At 50.4% G+C, this 18188-nt stretch overlaps 1 protein-coding gene across 1 annotated transcript in view; it reads right to left on the bottom strand.

Annotated features, from left to right (window-relative positions):
* The window catches only part of LMBRD2 (LMBR1 domain containing 2), a 214498-nt gene extending 197423 nt beyond the window's left edge, over positions 1-17075 (bottom strand). Inside the window, exon 1 of the mRNA XM_069220991.1 lies at positions 16849-17075. The gene's annotated coding sequence lies outside the window, so the exon portion shown is untranslated. The remainder of the gene's footprint in view (positions 1-16848) is intronic.
* Between the last annotated feature and the right edge of the window lie 1113 nt (positions 17076-18188).

The raw sequence follows: 18188 nt of genomic DNA on the forward strand, positions 1-18188 counted from the left end.
ACAATAATCGCTGTGCCAGGACTTGCAACATCGCCACCCCAACTCAAGCAAATAAAACACTCCACCCCAACACCCTCAATAAAGGAAATTCCTCCCCCACCCACCGCTCATATAAAACAATAAAGCAGCGGGATTGAGTGTAGGGGTACATTTTATATTACAGACGCTCTCTCTTTTGCCATCCCTACACATTCCTGTGCCTCACTCATTATGAATTCCTCATCAGGATACACTCAGATATCTTCACCCCACTCGCTTTCATGAACATTCACTGCGCCCTCCATCTTTAAAAGACACTCAGCTGGAACAGGCCCATCAAACCCCCCCCTCCCCCCAAACAGTGTTACTCTGCAGTCATCCAGTGCCACTGATTCAACTTTAGCAGACTCCAAGACAATGAAAACGATAAGCCCTTTTCCTTTCTATGCGGTGACCCTGGTATCATGTTCTTTAGGGATAGTATCCCGACTTTCAAGCATTGATGTCCAGGATGGCATCCCCAGGGTCAGCTGGGAAGTCAGAGTTGCAACCCTCCCCAGAGGATGCCTTCCCTCAGCCTCCTGCATTGTCTGTTGTTCTGTGGTCGCCACAGCCATCGTGGCACGGCACAGATCAACACATGACCTGTAACTCCTGTTGTCGCCTGTGTCTTACTCCCAGGATGATGATGTCTGTTCCCATGCCGCTTACTACCAGCATGAAAGGCTGCCACTTCAGCCATGGGATGTCTCTGCAGGGAGCCGGTCATGTCTAGCCAAGTCCAAACATCCTCCGGTCACTTGAAGTGGGACTTTCCTGAGTCAATGACTCACAGTTTTGCTGAATAAAGGATCATCTATCCAACAATCATAATCCAGAGGCGCTTTTTAACTTCGAATAACTTTTTGCGGCGCTCCTGCACTTTGTATGTACAGTCAGGGTATATCGCAAATTTGAAGCCTTTAAACTGTGGAGTCAACGCCTCCCTGGCTGCTTGCAGTACGGTGTGCACACTCAAAGTGGATAGACAGTCCTGTTGGCCACCGCTCCTCTCTTACCCAACTTTTCCACTGGGTGCCCCTCAACCCACTCCGGAAAGTCCAACAGACGTATGTTGCTTCTCCTCGAGCGTCCCTCTGTGTTTTATACTCTATCCTTAAGTGTGGCCGGGACTGTTGTCATGTGTGTGACTTGCCGTTTAAGTTGTCACACCTCAGTCTGCAGTGTTGTGATATTCATTTCTGCAATTTTCCCTCTGTCTATAATTTTATGTAGGTCTTCGCGGAGCAGGCTCACTTCCACTAGCACCCAGGCAATCTGTCCCTCCAGTGCCACTCTTGATCCCTGAATGGCTTCCAGCAATGCAGATCACGAGGGTTCCTCCAGCAGCTCCGGAGAGTGCTCCAGTGTGTCCCACCGCTTGCGGGTAATCCTGTGCGTGGTTTTGGGAGGTGTGGTGTACTGAGTTATGGTGTTGCCCTGTGTTTGTCTCTGAGGTCTATCCTTCTCCATAATGAGCACCGGACAGGGAGCGGTTTTCCTATTATACACACAGCAGTCCAAGAGGCCCCTGCCTATTAAATAGCCGTTCAATACCCAGTGGAGACAGAAATAAAGGTAAATAGGTAAGCGGCCTCGTGCCACAGGATCATGAGTTACCATTCAGCGCTGGATCTAGCCTCAGTCCAACACCTGAGCAGCAACCAGAAGAAGTCCTGTTGTAAGATGCAGTGCAGTCATTCACAGTGCTCCCTTCCCTTGTTCCAAGCAGGCTACAGGTCCACTAGCTCACCTCCGTGGTTGATACCAACTCCTGCCATCCTTGCAATTCATTTGCCAAGACAGGCGATGGACAGCACTTCATGTGCTTGTCGCTAATGTGTGCTGTCAAGTGATCAGCCCAGGAACTCCAGCACAATCCCCTTATCTGCCACCCACCAGGTATTGTAGGGCATCTATGTTGCAGGTTAGGACTCCATGGGGAGCGGGCTGGACCAGGCTGGGGGTAGGCGAATAACAGCAGTCGGTGTGGATGTTACCAGTCGGTTCTAGTTTGTCTCCTCTGTATCCAAGTGTAGCCACAAGTAGGATGCAGCAGTACAGGCTACTGCTCCCAGCACACAGCCCCTCGAATCTCGGCTGTCTCACAAGTCTTACTGCCACCATGCCACCTCAATTTGAACCCAGCCATCTGCAAATCAGTCTTGACCCTGCTTCTCATGGGAACAGTCCAGCCTGAACTGCAAAGCTAGATCCTCCCTGAACAGGAACAGAAGTAACCCAGGTCCTTGTTATGGGCTCTTCAGCCAGGTATTGCTTGGTTTCAGTGGCAGAGTGAGCCCGGGACCCACGCACCCAGGGAATACAATGTTAAAACAACAAGGTGATGGGTGGAATGCTTGAATTAATCTAATCCACTGGCAATCGCTCTGGGCTGCATCCCAATAAAAAAAAATCAAGTCATAAGGTTTATGCCAGACACCTTGGTGCATGTCCCGCATCTCTGGCACTGGCGATGGCTGGGCTAGTGACTTCTGGAGGTAGATGGTTCGAGCCCCAAAGACAATGATAGTGTCAAAATAGAAAAGTCATGAGTGTTATGTCCTATTCTTTCAAGTCACATTCCACCGACAGTTAAAGGTGTTGCTAGGTAGGTGTTCTTCAAGATCCACATAGGATAAACACAGAAGTAACCCACAGGAATGCACTGGTTACAGACAGCTGCTCCATAGAGTCTATAAAGAAGTAACAGAAGTTCAGCCCACAGGGAAGCACTGGTTACAGGCAGCCAGGGCCGATTACCTATACAATTCAAAAGGAGCAACAATGTGCAAGACACAGATCACAGGCAGTCAAGGTAAAACACCCTAAAATGTCCATCCAGGAGCAACAGAACAGCAGCCCAAGAAATGAACTGGCAGACAGTGTAGACGCTCTAAGGTGTCCACCCAGGAGCAACATATGCACAATCTACAAAGATGCACGGACTACAGGAAGACATAGTACAATCCCCAGCTTGTGTACCTATCTATAAACTGCTGTTTCTGACAAATGTTTCATCAAAAATAACTTATGTACAGATTGTATTCAACTGATGTTGCCCAGGTGCACATGAAAGAAAAACATCATTTTGTTGGGCTAGGCCTTTGGCATGCTGGGATGTTGTATTCATTTGTTTGTGATTTTACAATATAGAACAGATTCAAATGGGCAGTAGATCGCTTTACAGAGAGCAATTTCACATTAACTAAAGTATATAAAAAAATGATAGATGGAATGCTTGAATTAATCTCGGCCACTACGCATCATTATTTTGCACACCATGCCACCTCAGTTTGGACCCAGACATATATATGCGAATCTGTCTTGACCTTGCTCCAACAGCAGTAGAAGCAAAATGGTAGCGGCAAGAAATTAAGAATATTTTTATTGATGTGCCTGATTTACAATCATTTCAAAATGATGGTGATGAACAAATGGTAACATGATACCAGATTTGCGAGCAATGGGAAGTACACTAAACTTAAAGTCTTTGTCATAGAGAACAGATGAAAAGTACTATTCCACAATGAAGTGGGAAGCATTACATGATAATTTGAGACTAAGGCCCTCATAACTTTGGCGGTAACTGCCGCCTAACGCCACGGTGATGGCCGCCAATATATTGCCGCCGTCACTACCAGCCATCTACGTGTATTATGACCGCCGACGGTATTCCGACACAATGCTGGCAGAATAGTGTTGGTGGTCATGGTGGCGGACGGCGGTAAGGCGGTGCTGCTGCCAGCAAAACACCGCCGACTGTATCATGAGCAATGATACGGCCTGGCGGTGTTTTGCTGGCGGACGCTGCTGCTGACAGCAGTGCCGTGGAACGTCTCCAGCCGGAGGACCCTCTGCAAGCAGTTAAGTCCGGTTCTCCGACAGGAGAGGTGGGTGGGGGTGTTGTGTGTATGTTTTGGAATGCGTGCATGTGGGTGTGAGTCGCGTTGAATGCGTGCGTGAATGACTGAATATGAGTGTATGTTGTGTGTTGTGAATGCATGTGTGCGACAAGCTACGTTGGTGTGTGTTGCAGTGTGTGGGTATGTATGTGTGCATGCGTGGGTGGTGGTGGGTATGCATGTGTGCGTTTGTTTATATAGGTGCATGTGTGTACATGTGCGGGGGCAGGAGAGGGAGGGGAAGGGTGGGGAAGGGTGGGGGAGGACTCTGGGGAGGGGGTGCGGGGGAGACCCCTATCAGTGCCAGGGTAGAGATTCCCTGTCACTGATAGTGCCTACCGCCATGGTTTTCGTGGCAGTAAGTTTGGAATGAAAACCATGGCGGTAGGCCGGGTCGTAATCCCGAGGATGGGATTGTGACGGCCGCCGGGCTGGAGACCAAAGTCCCATTGTTTTTTTACCACCAGCCTGTTGGCGGTATTAACGCCGCTTTAACACCGACTGCCAGGGTCATAATGAGGGCCTAAATTCTTTAAGTTATTTTTTGTGGAAGGGCAGAATGTGTTGCATAAAGATCCAAAGAAACACATCCATTCATTGGATCATGGAAGTTTGTGAAAGACTGTGGACCATAATTTGTAGACTGGTACCTAAAACAGAACGAGTACAGCTTCAGAGAGGATCGTGTTTCAGGATGAAAAAACACAGCTGCAAGATTTTGTTTCCTGAATGCAAGTTCTTCAAATGAATAATGATCATGGTGTGGATGATGAGGGTACATTTTGGCTATGGTACATGCTGTGGAAGATTTTAAGAAACCAGTGTCATAGGAGGATGATGGGATGCACAAAGTCATCATGACAAACAAATTAAGCATGGTCATAATGGTTTGACCAAAAGATTGCCTAAACAGTAATACAGCTGTACTCAAAAATTGTGGTTAGCCTTTTAGTTAAAAGGGGACTGACTGTACATGGAGTAAAGTTTGTTCCTGAAATTAATATGAGACTGGCGATAACTGTTGCCAGGGAATCTGGATATTACCATGATAATAAGGAACAACTATGGGCTAGTTACTAGTGGCCTGGTATAGAGCACCTGGTGAATGATTCTGTTAACAAGTGTCTGCTTCTTACTCCGCTTGGTTTTAAGGTCAAAGTCAGTATACAGTTCATGTGCGGTCTGCTGCAAGACATATTGTGGCTTACCAGGAACAAGAAGGCTTGGAGCATGCCCGCTGAATACCATTGTCTGTCTTTCCTGTCTCTCTTACTTGGCTGCTTTTTACTCATGGCCAAGCTTGTCAGTCTTGCATTTATTCCTCCCATGAAGTATTGTCTCTTTACAATTTTATTTGACTAGATGACATCTTTGCTTTCTCTGCTTGCTTTTCAAGCACTACTTTCTTCTTTTGTGTTAAGCACACCATAAGAGCGCATGTGTTTTTTGAGCTGTCATTGTCGTGTACGTCTCTTCCCCTGCACTTGTGTTGTTCTCTGTCACCCAAATGTTTCCCACAAAATTCCTCCCTGTTGCCCTCACCTGTGTGAGTCTCCCTATTACCTCCTGTGGCCTCTGAGTTGCTATCACCAACCAGGACCTCCTTCTCTCTCCCTGATGTTTCTTTCTCCCACCCATGCCCTGTGTTGCTTTTCCTCAACCCTGTGTTGCTTCTGTGTCCCTACCACCCTTCCATGTGCTGCATTACTCTTCCTCCTGCCCTTCGCTGTGTTGCTTCTGCATTGCTCCCATTCTCCCTGCATCTTCTGCGTTTCCCCGTCCATCCCCATTTTGCTTCCGCTATCTTGATGCTTCTGTTTTCCTTCATACCCAAGCTTGCTTTAAAAAAAGTGTTTGCACATTTTATCATATTTTTAGTTACCAATCCAACTCGGATCGGTGACTAAAAAGTAAAAAAAAAAAAAAAAAAAAAAGCACCAACATCATTTTGTAGCAGTGTGCAGGTGTGGTGCACACACATATAAAATGACACAGGCAGCCACATCAAAGGTTGTTTTTTTTTTTTTACTTTAATCACACTACATAGTATTGGGCTAGCAATATGGCTTAAAATCATTGCAAAGTCAATAGGTCACAAAGGTGTCACCTACTGGCTTTGCCAATGCATGTTCAGAGACTTGTGGAAGAAATGAGAATGGATTTTTAGAACCTTTTGTAATTCTAAATAATAAATTGAGAATCAGTGTAATTTTGGTCATTTACTTTTCCAAATGTGCAGACTATAGTTGTATCAATATGATTACGAGAATGTTGATATTACTAATATTATTTTTACTATATGTTTTTGTAAAATGTTCGCAATTATTATATTGCACAAGATAAAGAAATTCTTAAAGGCTAGTGTAATCATTCATGAGAAGCTAACTTTCTTTATAATCCTCTCACCACTGGGTTAATCAGGTAATTAAAGAAGGTGTTGAGATGTCGAGCTTTAGGTGAAAGGAATGCATGAGAGACACTATATAAGAAATATTTTAAGTTTAATACTGACTTCGTATTATTGTATGGTTTATCTCAACTTAAAGATGCTAAGGAAGGGAGTTCAGGCCCCCAATTTACACTGTAGTATGTTGAGGAGCATCAGCTCTAAGGAGGTTGACATGGATGAATCAGAAGTCAAAGAGAGGGTTGGCAGAGTATGAGTTTTTGTCAGATGCAGGCTGGTGAAAAATTACAAGTGCAAGTAAATGGTTTAGTTAAACTCTCAAAAGCAGTTTTTGAAATGAAGGAACTGTTATGATGAACTAATTGGCAATGTGCAGAGGAAGTGTTGGGCAATGTGGTGAAATTCTGAGGAGGTGGAACGTGGAATAAAATATGTGTGGTACAGACTGGTTAGCAGAAGGGAATAGTGTGCAATGAGAAAAAGGGTAGGTCGAATTTGGCTTTAAATTATGGAGATTCAGAGCACCACCAAAATGACTGAGTCATGAGCGAACATAAGTTGATAAGGTTTATTTATAACTTAATGATGGACTTTTTGTGGTAGTGAACAAACAGTCAGGGCTGTGGTAAAGGGGACAGTCCAGGCTGGGTAGTGAACTTTGGGATGGACACACTGTCAGTGCTAGGATGAAGGAACTGCTACTGTTAGGAGAAAGCCTGATATGAAGTCATCACCAAAAGCAGGTTAGAGTGGCAGTCAGGGCTAGTGGGATGCCAAGGTCAGGACTGCAGTGAAGTGCGAAGTCAGAGCTGGAGAGAAAGGGAGGTTTGGAGAAAGGAGCTCTTCAACATCGTCAAGGAGTTCTCCAACCCCAGCACCGGCAACAACGACATAACTCCCTCACAGGACCTCTGCGACTCCCTCGCCTCGTACTTCCACTGCAAGATCGCCAACATCCACAACAGCTTCGGCGTTCCACCCCCGCACCCATCGGTCGAACCCACGCACCTCGCCGCCATCCTCCAGACATGGACCGAGGTGACCCCCGAAGACGCAACACGCATGATGAACACCATCCAGTCCGGATCGGCGACAGACCCGTGCCCCCACCATGTCTTCAACAAGGCCGCCTCTACCATCGCACCCCACCTCCGAGACATCATCAACACCTCCTTCGACACAGCCACCTTCCCGAAGAGCTGGAAGCACGCCGAGCTCAGCGCACTACTGAAGAAACCAACAGCGGACCCGACCGACCTCAAGAACTTCCGCCCCATCTCACTCCTTCCCTTCCCTGCCAAAGTCATCGAGAAGGTCGTCAACAAGCAACTGGCCGCCTTCCTCGAGACAAAAGGATCCCTCTACCCATCGCAGTCCGGATTCAGAGCCAACCACAGCACCGAGACCACCCTCATCGCAGCCACCGACGACATCCGAGCCCTGCTCGACAACGGTGAAACAGCGGCACTCATCCTCCTAGACCTCTCCGCAGCATTTGACACGGTCTGCCACTGCACCCTAGTCCAACGCCTCAACGACACCGGCATCCAAGGGAAGGCCCTGGAATGGATCATCTCATACCTCTCCGGCAGAACACAGAGAGTACGCCTCCCTCCATTCCTCTCGGAGGCCACCGAAGTCATCTGCAGCGTCCCGCAAGGATCATCGCTCAGCCCCACTCTCTTCAACATCTACATGAAACCCCTCGCTGCCATCGCACGCCAACACAACCTCAACATCATCTCCTACGCCGACGACACCCAGCTGATCCTCTCCCTCACCAGAAACCCCGACACCGCCAAAACCAGCCTACACGAAGGGATGAAAGACATCGCCAAATGGATGGACATCAGCCGCCTGAAATTGAACTCGGACAAGACAGAAGTTCTCATCCTGGGACCGTCGCCCTCCGCATGGGACGACTCTTGGTGGCCCCCAGCCCTAGGCACCGCTCCCAAGCCAACGGACCACGCACGCAACTTGGGCGTCATCCTGGACTCCTCCCTCTCGATGACCAGACAAGTCAACGCCGTCTCCTCAGCTTGCTTCCACAACCTCCGCATGCTCCGTAAGATCTTCCAATGGATCCCGACCGAGACCAGGAAGACGGTCACCCAGGCCCTCGTCACCAGCAGACTAGACTACGGAAACACCCTCTACGCCGGTACAACAGCCAAGCTTCAGAAAAGACTTCAGCGTATCCAGAACGCCTCCGCCCGACTCGTCCTGGACGTCCCCCGACGCAGCCACATCTCAAGCCACCTGAGAGACCTGCACTGGCTCCCTGTCAACAAGAGGATCACGTTCAGACTCCTCACCCACGCACACAAATCCCTCCACGACCTGGGCCCAAGGTACCTCAACGACCGCCTGACCTTCTACTCGCCCACCCGCCAGCTACGTTCCGCGAACCTCGCCCTCGCCGTCGTCCCTCGCATCAAAAGAGCCACCGCCGGAGGAAGATCCTTCTCCTACCTGGCGGCTAAGACATGGAACTCCCTGCCCGCCCACCTACGGCTGACCCAGGACCACCTCGCCTTCAGGAAACAGCTCAAGACCTGGCTGTTCGAGCAGTAGCAGACCCCCTCCCCCCAAGCGCCTTGAGACCCTTCCGGGTGAGCAGTGCGCGATATAAATTCCTTGATTGATTGATTGATTGATTGGGGCTGAGGGAAAGAGGCTGGTCAGGGTTGAGGTGAAGAGGTAGATTAGGGATGGGGTGAAGTGGGAGGGCAGGGCTGAGGAAAAGTGGGAGGTCCACAATGATGAAAAGTGCAAACTCATGGATGAGCTGAAGGAGAAGATCTGGATCAGTGTGCTTCTGGAGAGAATATTTTAAGGCATGGAGAGGACACCCAATGCTGAAACAGAAGGAGGCAGCCAGTGCTGAGGCATATAAGGGGGCAGGGAGTCGTCAAATCTTAGATAGAATGGGCAACCAGTGTAGAGGCATACAGGGGGAGCCGGTGTGGAGCAATACGGGGGGAGCCGGTGTGGAGCAATACGGGGGGAGCCGGTGACAGCCATATGGTAGGCAAGCAAGCAAACAAGTCTTTATTTGGCCATAGCCATAAAAGCACATAAGCAATCAAAAACATAATGCATTTAAATTCCAAACATTTATGTTGGTGGGACAGTTTAAAGTTACTCAAGATACAAATAAAAATAGTCATGGAACAGTTCAAACAGAATTCCTTTTAGTAGCCCAAGACACCAAAACAGATGTCAACTTAAAAATATAAAAGGCTCATTCATTAGTCAAGTGCACAAATGTGATTTGCAATCCCCTATTGAGTTGTACTGTTTTGGAATTTATGCATTGCCCATAGAGGGCTGGTTTTATAAAACAAAATTATAACATGTAGCAAGTTTCAAATGCACATATAAAGTTTAAAGTCATCCATAAAATTCATACCTTTTCCTAATATGGAAAGTTGATTTTATAAAATTTAACATTGCATAATAAATTTCTAGAGACCCTAGAGGCTGCAGGAATATTAACCCTTCCCTATGGTGTCTCCAATTTGGCTTGCGCAATACCGGGGCCAAGAAAGAATGTCTCGGCCCCGAGTACAAATTGCAAAACAGACTGAAGTGGCTAGTGCATTACATCAAAATGTTATTGCATACATAGGGCGGTAAAACCTGTTCACAAGCCCCTGGCATAGGTAAAGCAGATTTAAAATGCAGTATGCGCAGCGTAAAGAGAATAAGCCAATAACAATATGTAGGGTTCATAATCCACCCTAAGTAAGCCTCTATACAATGTGTTGTTGACACTTTGGTTGAGCTAACAATTGTTTCTTTTGTCTGGGCAATTTCTAAGCATTTGTTTATACAGTGTTACATATATCATTCTTTGACACATAGCTTATGTTCTGGCCCAAATGTGTTAGGGTTTTCATCTAAATCCAGTAAGCCCAAGCTAATAAATGAATATTCAGGTATAAGAGCCATAGTATTTGGTCACCCATCAACTGAGAGGCAGTCGTAGATACAGGTTCTGCTCAGACCAGCCTTGGGTGTGCCTCAGATTTTAACCTAAAGTAATAAAGGGACTAACCCAATCAAGTCTTCCAAGTATGCCATACCAAGTTCCTGTGACATATTAGAGTGGTTGTGCCTCCTGGGACCAACACTAAACTGCGAATAAAGTGGTTTTCTGTTCGTTGAAAGGTGCCCACTCTGTTGTAGCCCCATATACCAGCGCCATACACTCCCACTGTAATGCACTTACAACTATACATATTCAGCATTTCTATGATGGGTTTGTTTTATGGGCAGATCCAAATGTAGCCTCAATGTTCCAACTGAAAGTCAGGAGTCTAAGCATTAAAAGTGATGTTCAACTTAGTGACTGATTAAAAAGAATCCCCAGATAATTAAAATTCTTCAGCTTTGCTAGATTGAATACCCGATTTTAAAGTGCTTTTATTTAGTGCTTGGGCACCGCATGTCATAATTTATGACTTTGAGTAAATGACCCAAATATCTAGATCCTTTATATACACTAGAAACAAGTCTAAAAGAGTCTGGAGGCTATTTGCAGTGTGAATGATCAACATTGCATCATCTGCATATAATACAATGGGAGTAAACTCTTTTCCCAATGATTGCCACAACCTTTTCCTTTTCCGTCAAATAATTACTGATACCATTAATATAGAGCCTGGGGCCAGACAGGAGGCATACGGGGGAAAAGCCGGTGCTGAGGAATAAGGGGGAAAGCCGGTGCTGAGGCATACGGGGAAAAAGCTGGTGCTGAGGCATACAGGGGAAAAAGCTGAGGCAGAGGCATACAGGGGAAAAAGCTGAGGCAGAGGCATACAGGGGAAAAAGCTGAGGCATATGGGGGAAAAAGCCAGTGCTGAGGCATAAAGGGGAAAAGCCCGTGCTGAGGCATAAAGGGGGAAAGCGGGTGCTGAGCCATAGGGGGGAAAGCCTTCCCCGTGCTGAGTCATACGGGGGAAAGTCCGTGCTGAGGCATACAGGGGGAAAGCCCATGCTGAGACGTAAGGGGGAAAGCCCGTGCTGAGGCGTAAGGGGGAAAGCCCGTGCTGAGGCGTAAGAAGGCAGCCAGTGGTGAGGTATAAGGAGGCAGCCAGTGGTGAGGTATAAGGAGGCAGCCAGTGGTGAGGTATAAGGAGGCAGCCAGTGGTGAGGTATAAGGAGGCAGCCAGTGGTGAGGTATAAGGAGGCAGCCAGTGGTGAGGCATACAGGGGCAGCTGGGATGGAGGAGGCAATCAGCGCCGAGGTAGCGTTCTATAGATAACATTCTATTAGTGCTGGGATGGAGGGACTGTGAGTGTTGGGATGAAAGAATAGACAATGTTGGGATCGAAGGACTGTTGGTGCTGGGATGGAGGAGCCGTTAATGCTGGGATGGAGGAACCGGTCAGCTGGGATTGAGGAACTGTTTGTACTGGGAAGACCAGTCAATGCTGGGATGGAAGAAACGTCAGAGCTCTGATTGATGAAGTCTGTGTTGGGTTGTAGGGACTCTCAGTGCTAGGATTGAGGAACTGTCAGAGCTGGGATAAAGATACTGTTCATGCTGGAATGGAGATGCTGTTCATGCTGGAATGGAGATGCTGTTCATGCTGGAATGGAGATGCTGTTCATGCTGGAATGGAGATGCTGTTCATGCTGGAATGGAGATGCTGTTCATGCTGGAATGGAGATGCTGTTCATGCTGGAATGGAGATGCTGTTCATGCTGGAATGGAGATGCTGTTCATGCTGGAATGGAGATGCTGTTCATGCTGGAATGGAGATGCTGTTCATGCTGGAATGGAGATGTTGTTCATGCTGGAATGGAGAGGTTGTTCATGCTGGGTTGAAGGACTACCAGTAATAGGGTAGGGGTAGCATGGTCAGTGCTTGGATGGGGCAACACTGCCAGTGCTAGGTTGGTTGATAGGATAGGGGTCTGTTAGTAAGGCGATGGAAGGAATGCTAGTGCTTGGACAGAGTTACTGCCAGTGCTAGGAAGTCTGAACTGTCAGTGTTAGAAGGCTGTTCTTACTTAGCTAAAGATGCTGCCAGGGCACAGGATGGAGGGGCTAGCCACTGTTAACATAGAGGAGGGCATCCTGTGTTAGGATAGAGGGGGGCAACCTGTGCTCAGGAGGTGGCAGAGGAACTGTTAGAGCTAATGTGGACAAATTGTTAGTGCAAGGGTGGACAAATTGTTAGTGCAAGGGTGGACAAATTGTTGGAGCAAGGGTGGACAAATTGTTGGAGCAAGGGTGGACAAATTGTTGGAGCAAGGGTGGACAAATTGTTGGAGCAAGGGTGGACAAATTGTTGGAGCAAGGGTGGACAAATTGTTGGAGCAAGGGTGGACAAATTGTTGGAGCAAGGGTGGACAAATTGTTGGAGCAAGGGTGGACAAATTGTTGGAGCAAGGGTGGACAAATTGTTGGAGCAAGGGTGGACAAATTGTTAGAGCAAGGGTGGACAAATTGTTAGAGCAAGGGTGGACAAACTGTTGGGATGAGGAAACTGCTTGTGCTGGGATCCAGAGACTACCAGTGCAAGGACAGAGAAACCACTAGTGCAGCGTTGGAGAAACCACCGGTACTGGGGTGGAGAAACCACCGGTACTGGGAGGGGAGAGGCCACCGGTACTGGGAGGGGAGAGGCCACCGGTACTGGGAGGGGAGAGGCCACCGGTACTGGGAGGGGAGAGGCCACCGGTACTGGGAGGGGAGAGGCCACCGGTACTGGGAGGGGAGAGGCCACCGGTACTGGGAGGGGAGAGGCCACCGGTACTGGGAGGGGAGAGGCCACCGGTACTGGGAGGGGAGAGGCCACCGGAACTGGGAGGGGAGAGGCCACCGGAACTGGGAGGGGAGAGGCCACCGGAACTGGGAGGGGAGAGGCCACCGGAACTGGGAGGGGAGAGGCCACCGGAACTGGGAGGGGAGAGGCCACCGGAACTGGGAGGGGAGAGGCCACCGGAACTGGGAGGGGAGAGGCCACCGGAACTGGGAGGGGAGAGGCCACCGGTACTGGGAGGGGAGAGGCCACCGGTACTGGGAGGGGAGAGGCCACCGGTGCTGGGAAGGGAGAGGCCACCGGTGCTGGGAAGGGAGAGGCCACCGGTGCTGGGAAGGGAGAGGCCACCGGTGCTGGGAAGGGAGAGGCCACCGGTGCTGGGAAGGGAGAGGCCACCGGTGCTGGGAGGGGAGAGGCCACCGGTGCTGGGAGGGGAGAGGCCACCGGTGCTGGGAGGGGAGAGGCCACCGGTGCTGGGAGGGGAGAGGCCACCGGTGCTGGGAGGGGAGAGGCCACCGGTGCTGGGAGGGGAGAGGCCACCGGTGCTGGGAGGGGAGAGGCCGCCGGTGCCGGGATAGAGAGACTGCCGGTGACGGGATGGAGAGACTGCCAGGGCCCGGATGGAGAGACTGACAGTGCTAGGATGGAGAGACTGCTAGTGCTGTGATAGGAAGACTGGCAATGAAGGGGATGAAAGAGTGCCAATGCTGGGTTGGAGAGACCACCAGTGCAGGGATGGAGAAACCGCCAGTGCTGGGATGGAGAAACCGCCAGTGCTGGGATGGAGAGACCGCCAGTGCTGGGATGGAGAGACCGCCAGTGCTGGGATGGAGAGACCGCCAGTGCTGGGATGGAGAGACCGCCAGTGCTGGGATGGAGAGACCGCCAGTGCTGGGATGGAGAGACCGCCAGTGCTGGGATGGAGAGACCGCCAGTGCTGGGATGGAGAGACCGCCAGTGCTGGGATGGAGAGACCGCCAGTGCTGGGATGGAGAGACCGCCAGTGCTGGGATGGAGAGACCGCCAGTGCTGGGATGGAGAGACCGCCAGTGCTGGGATGGAGAGACCGCCAGTGCTGGGATGGAGAGACCGCCAGTGCTGGGATGGAGAGACCGCCAGTGCTGGGATGGAGAGACCGCCAGTGCTGGGATGGAGAGACTACCTAAACTGGGAAGAGACTGCCTATGCTTGAATGGTGGGATGCTGAAATGGAAAGACTGTCAAAGCAGGGGATGATATACTGCTAGTGCTGGAATGTAGAGGATGCCAGTGCTGAGAAGTAGAGACCACCACTGCTGCTAGGAAGTAGAGGCCGTCACTGCTGCCTCAAGTCTTTTATGGAGTGCTGGGATGAAGAGACCGCCCGTGCTGAGACGGAGAGACCCACAGCGCTGGGACGGAGAGACCCACAGCGCTGGGACGGAGAGACCCACAGCGCTGGGACGGAGAGACCCACAGCGCTGGGACGGAGAGACCCACAGCGCTGGGACGGAGAGACCCACAGCGCTGGGACGGAGAGACCCACAGCGCTGGGACGGAGTGACCCACAGCGCTGGGACGGAGTGACCCACAGCGCTGGGACGGAGTGACCCACAGCGCTGAGATAGTGGGATGCTGGGGTGGAGAGACTGTCGGTGCTGGAATGGAGAGACTGTCGGTGCTGGGAGCAAGAGAGTGAATGCTAGGGCTGGGATGGAAGAACTGCCAGTGCCCGGGTGAAGGAACTGTCAGTGGCAGGGTGTACAAACTGATAGGGCTCTGATGGACAGACTGCCAACGCTGGTATGGGAAAACACTGCCAGTGCTGGAATGGAGGGCATGCTAGTGCTTGCATGGAGGGATCACCAGTGCTGGGAGAGAGAGAGGGACTGTAAGTGTACGGAGGGATCAACTGCCAGTGCAGGGATGGGGGAACTGCCTGGTCAGGGGTGGAGACATACAGCCGGTGCAGGGGTGGAGACATACAGCCGGTGCAGGGGTGGAGACATACAGCCGGTGCAGGGGTGGAGACATACAGCCGGTGCAGGGGTGGAGACATACAGCCGGTGCAGGGGTGGAGACATACAGCCGGTGCAGGGGTGGAGACATACAGCCGGTTCAGGGGTGGAGAAATACAGCCGGTTCAGGGGTGGAGAAATACAGCCGGTTCAGGGGTGGAGAAATACAGCCGGTTCAGGGGTGGAGAAATACAGCCGGTGCAGGGGTGGAGATATACAGCCAGTGCAGGGGTGGGGGAACTGCCAGTGCAGGCCAGGCTGGATGAACCTGCCAGTGCAGGAATGGGCAAAAAGTGCCAGTCTAGGAATGGGGAGGAATTGCCAGTTCAGGCATTCAGGAGAGGGTGGCGACTTACAGTGCAGTGATGATGGAGCTGCGAGGGCATGCATAGGGGGAACTGCCAAGGCAAGGATAGGGGGGACTACCAAGTCAAGGATAGGGGGGACCACCAAGGCAAGGATAGGGGGGACCACCAAGGCAGGGATAGGGGGGACCACCAAGGCAAGGATAGGGGGGACCACCAAGGCAAGGATAGGGGGGGACCACCAAGGCAGGGATAGGGGGGACCACCAAGGCAGGGATAGGGGGGACCACCAAGGCAGGGATAGGAGGAACCACCAAGGCAGGGATAGGAGGAACCACCAAGGCAGGGTTAGAGGAACCACCAAGGCAGGGATAGGAGGAACCACCAAGGCAGGGATAGGAGGAACCACCAAGGCAGGGATAGGAGGAACCACCAAGGCAGGGATAGGAGGAACCACCAAGGCAGGGATAGGAGGAACCACCAAGGCAGGGATAGGAGGAACCACCAAGGCAGGGATAGGAGGAACCACCAAGGCAGGGATAGGAGGAACCACCAAGGCAGGGATAGGAGGAACCACCAAGGCAGGGATAGGAGGCAATGCCAAGGCAAGGATAGGAGGCAATGCCAAGGCAAGGATAGGAGGCAATGCCAAGGCAAGGATAGGAGGCAATGCCAAGGCAAGGATAGGAGGCAATGCCAAGGCAAGGATAGGAGGCAATGCCAAGGCAAGGATAGGAGGCAATGCCAAGGCCAGGATAGGAGGCAATGCCAAGGCCAGGATAGGAGGAAATGCCAAGGCCAGGATAGGAGGAAATGCCAAGGCAAGGATAGGAGGAAATGCCAAGGCAAGGATAGGAGGAAATGCCAAGGCCAGGATAGGAGGAAATGCCAAGGCAAGGATGGGGAAATGCAAAGGCAAGGATGGGGAAATGCACAGGCAAAAATCGGGAAATGCACAGGCAAAAATCGGGAAATGCACAGGCAAAAATCGGGAAATGCAAGGACAGAGATACTACCATGGCAGAGGTGAAGGGGGTACGAAGTGCCAATGCCAGGATGGAGACAGCAAGAGCAGTCATGGTGAAACTGCCAGTACACGGAAAAGCGAACTGCCAGAGCAGATATGGGGAGACTGCCAGGCCTTGGATGGTGGAGGTGGTAGTGCAGGGATGGAGAAAGTGCCAGAGGAGAGATGTGGGTAATGTCATGGTTGGGACAGAGATACAGCTAAGGCTGGGATAAAGGGAGAGCCAGAAGTGGGATGGAGGGAGAGCCAGAAGTGGGAAGGAGGGAGCGGTAGAGAGGAGATGGAAGGAGTGGAAGTTATGTGTTGGGAGTACAGTCTGTGCTGAGATCAAAGGGCTATGTGTCGGTGCAGTATTGAGAAACTGTCTACTAAGGCAAAGAGGCAACCAGAGTTGGGCTACAGAACTCACCTGCTCTCTTCTATGACTGTCCTTCGGTGCCCGGCTCTCAGGGTTCCCAACATACCCTATTGATATCTCGGTGGAGGATGCTCTGCGCTCCCCGCTGCCTCTGTACTCGCATGCTCCCCGCTCCGAGCCCTTCTTCAACCCGGCTACGACTCTTCCGCTGACATTAGAAATGACAGCCTGGATCTGGTACACAGCACCTTCGACGCGTCACTTCCGCATCTCCTACCAAATGACGTACACCGGCACCACGCGCAGGACTCGGCTGCTCTGTCGCCGCTAACGTTTCTGGGGCATGTAGTTTATTAGTCGACGGACTTCCCGGCTCCAGCTGTAATTTATTTCGTGAGTCCACGTTCACGAAGGAAGGATTGGCGTCAAACTTTTCACTGTCTATATTAGAAAGTAGGTAAAATATTCATATGAAGATATTAACGGCTAGACCATCTCCGAGTATTTCGTCGATTCTTCTGTTTTTCTTCACTAAAAGACTATGTAGTGCTTTTGTTATTTTTCAGTGAACGCACCATAATTGTATGTTTAGATGTACCCGAAAGAAAAGAGACTACGTGAACATAAAAAAATGACTCGATGTTCAAATCCGAGAACCCGGATAACTACTAATGTGGCCAGGAGTGGTAAAAGCACATGTTTGCAAGTGAAATTTAAATTGGACACCATCTCACACAAAGCTTAGTAGGTGGCGATTAAAAGAGCATGCAGTTTTAGCACAGAGATTGACTATAACAAACCCAACTGTATTGCATTGTAAAAAGCAGTCCGAGATATCTCTTCGTGAGATCTGACTCTCCTTCCCCAGCCACAGAAGTAATACTTGGTGAATTTCTGCTCTGGATGTGGGCACTCTAAAGCATTAGAATAGTAAAAAAAACGACAGAGATGTGGGTGCTCTGGGGACTAGACTGAGAGGTTGTGTGCCATTGGAGGGTCCTGTGGAAAGCAGAGGCAATGGGGGCTTTCGCGGGAGGGAGGGTAGAATCCACCACAGGGTTAGCAGAGATTGTTTAGGTCACCGGAAGGGCTTAAGGTGGGGGGTTTATATTTAAGGGGCAAGGTGTGGGCGGCCGCTTTGGCCATTTTTGTCACACTCAGTAGGAGTCTTGTGTGAATGTGGGAGGTATGCCTTAGAACTGTAGGTTAGTGTGTAGGTATTTGGTTGTTATAATGTAGTTGTCGGAGTTATGGATAAGATTATTAAGGTAGTGCAGGCTTTGAAAGTATTGCAAGATGAAGGGAGAGAGGATTTATTACGGGATGGGGTGTTGGTGCAGGAGTGGGTGGGTTTGCGTATGCCAAAAAGAGTGTCTTCTGAGGGCGTGGCA

This window comes from Pleurodeles waltl, chromosome 1_1 (assembly GCF_031143425.1).
Source record: "Pleurodeles waltl isolate 20211129_DDA chromosome 1_1, aPleWal1.hap1.20221129, whole genome shotgun sequence".
In the NCBI taxonomy this organism is placed as follows: domain Eukaryota; kingdom Metazoa; phylum Chordata; class Amphibia; order Caudata; family Salamandridae; genus Pleurodeles; species Pleurodeles waltl.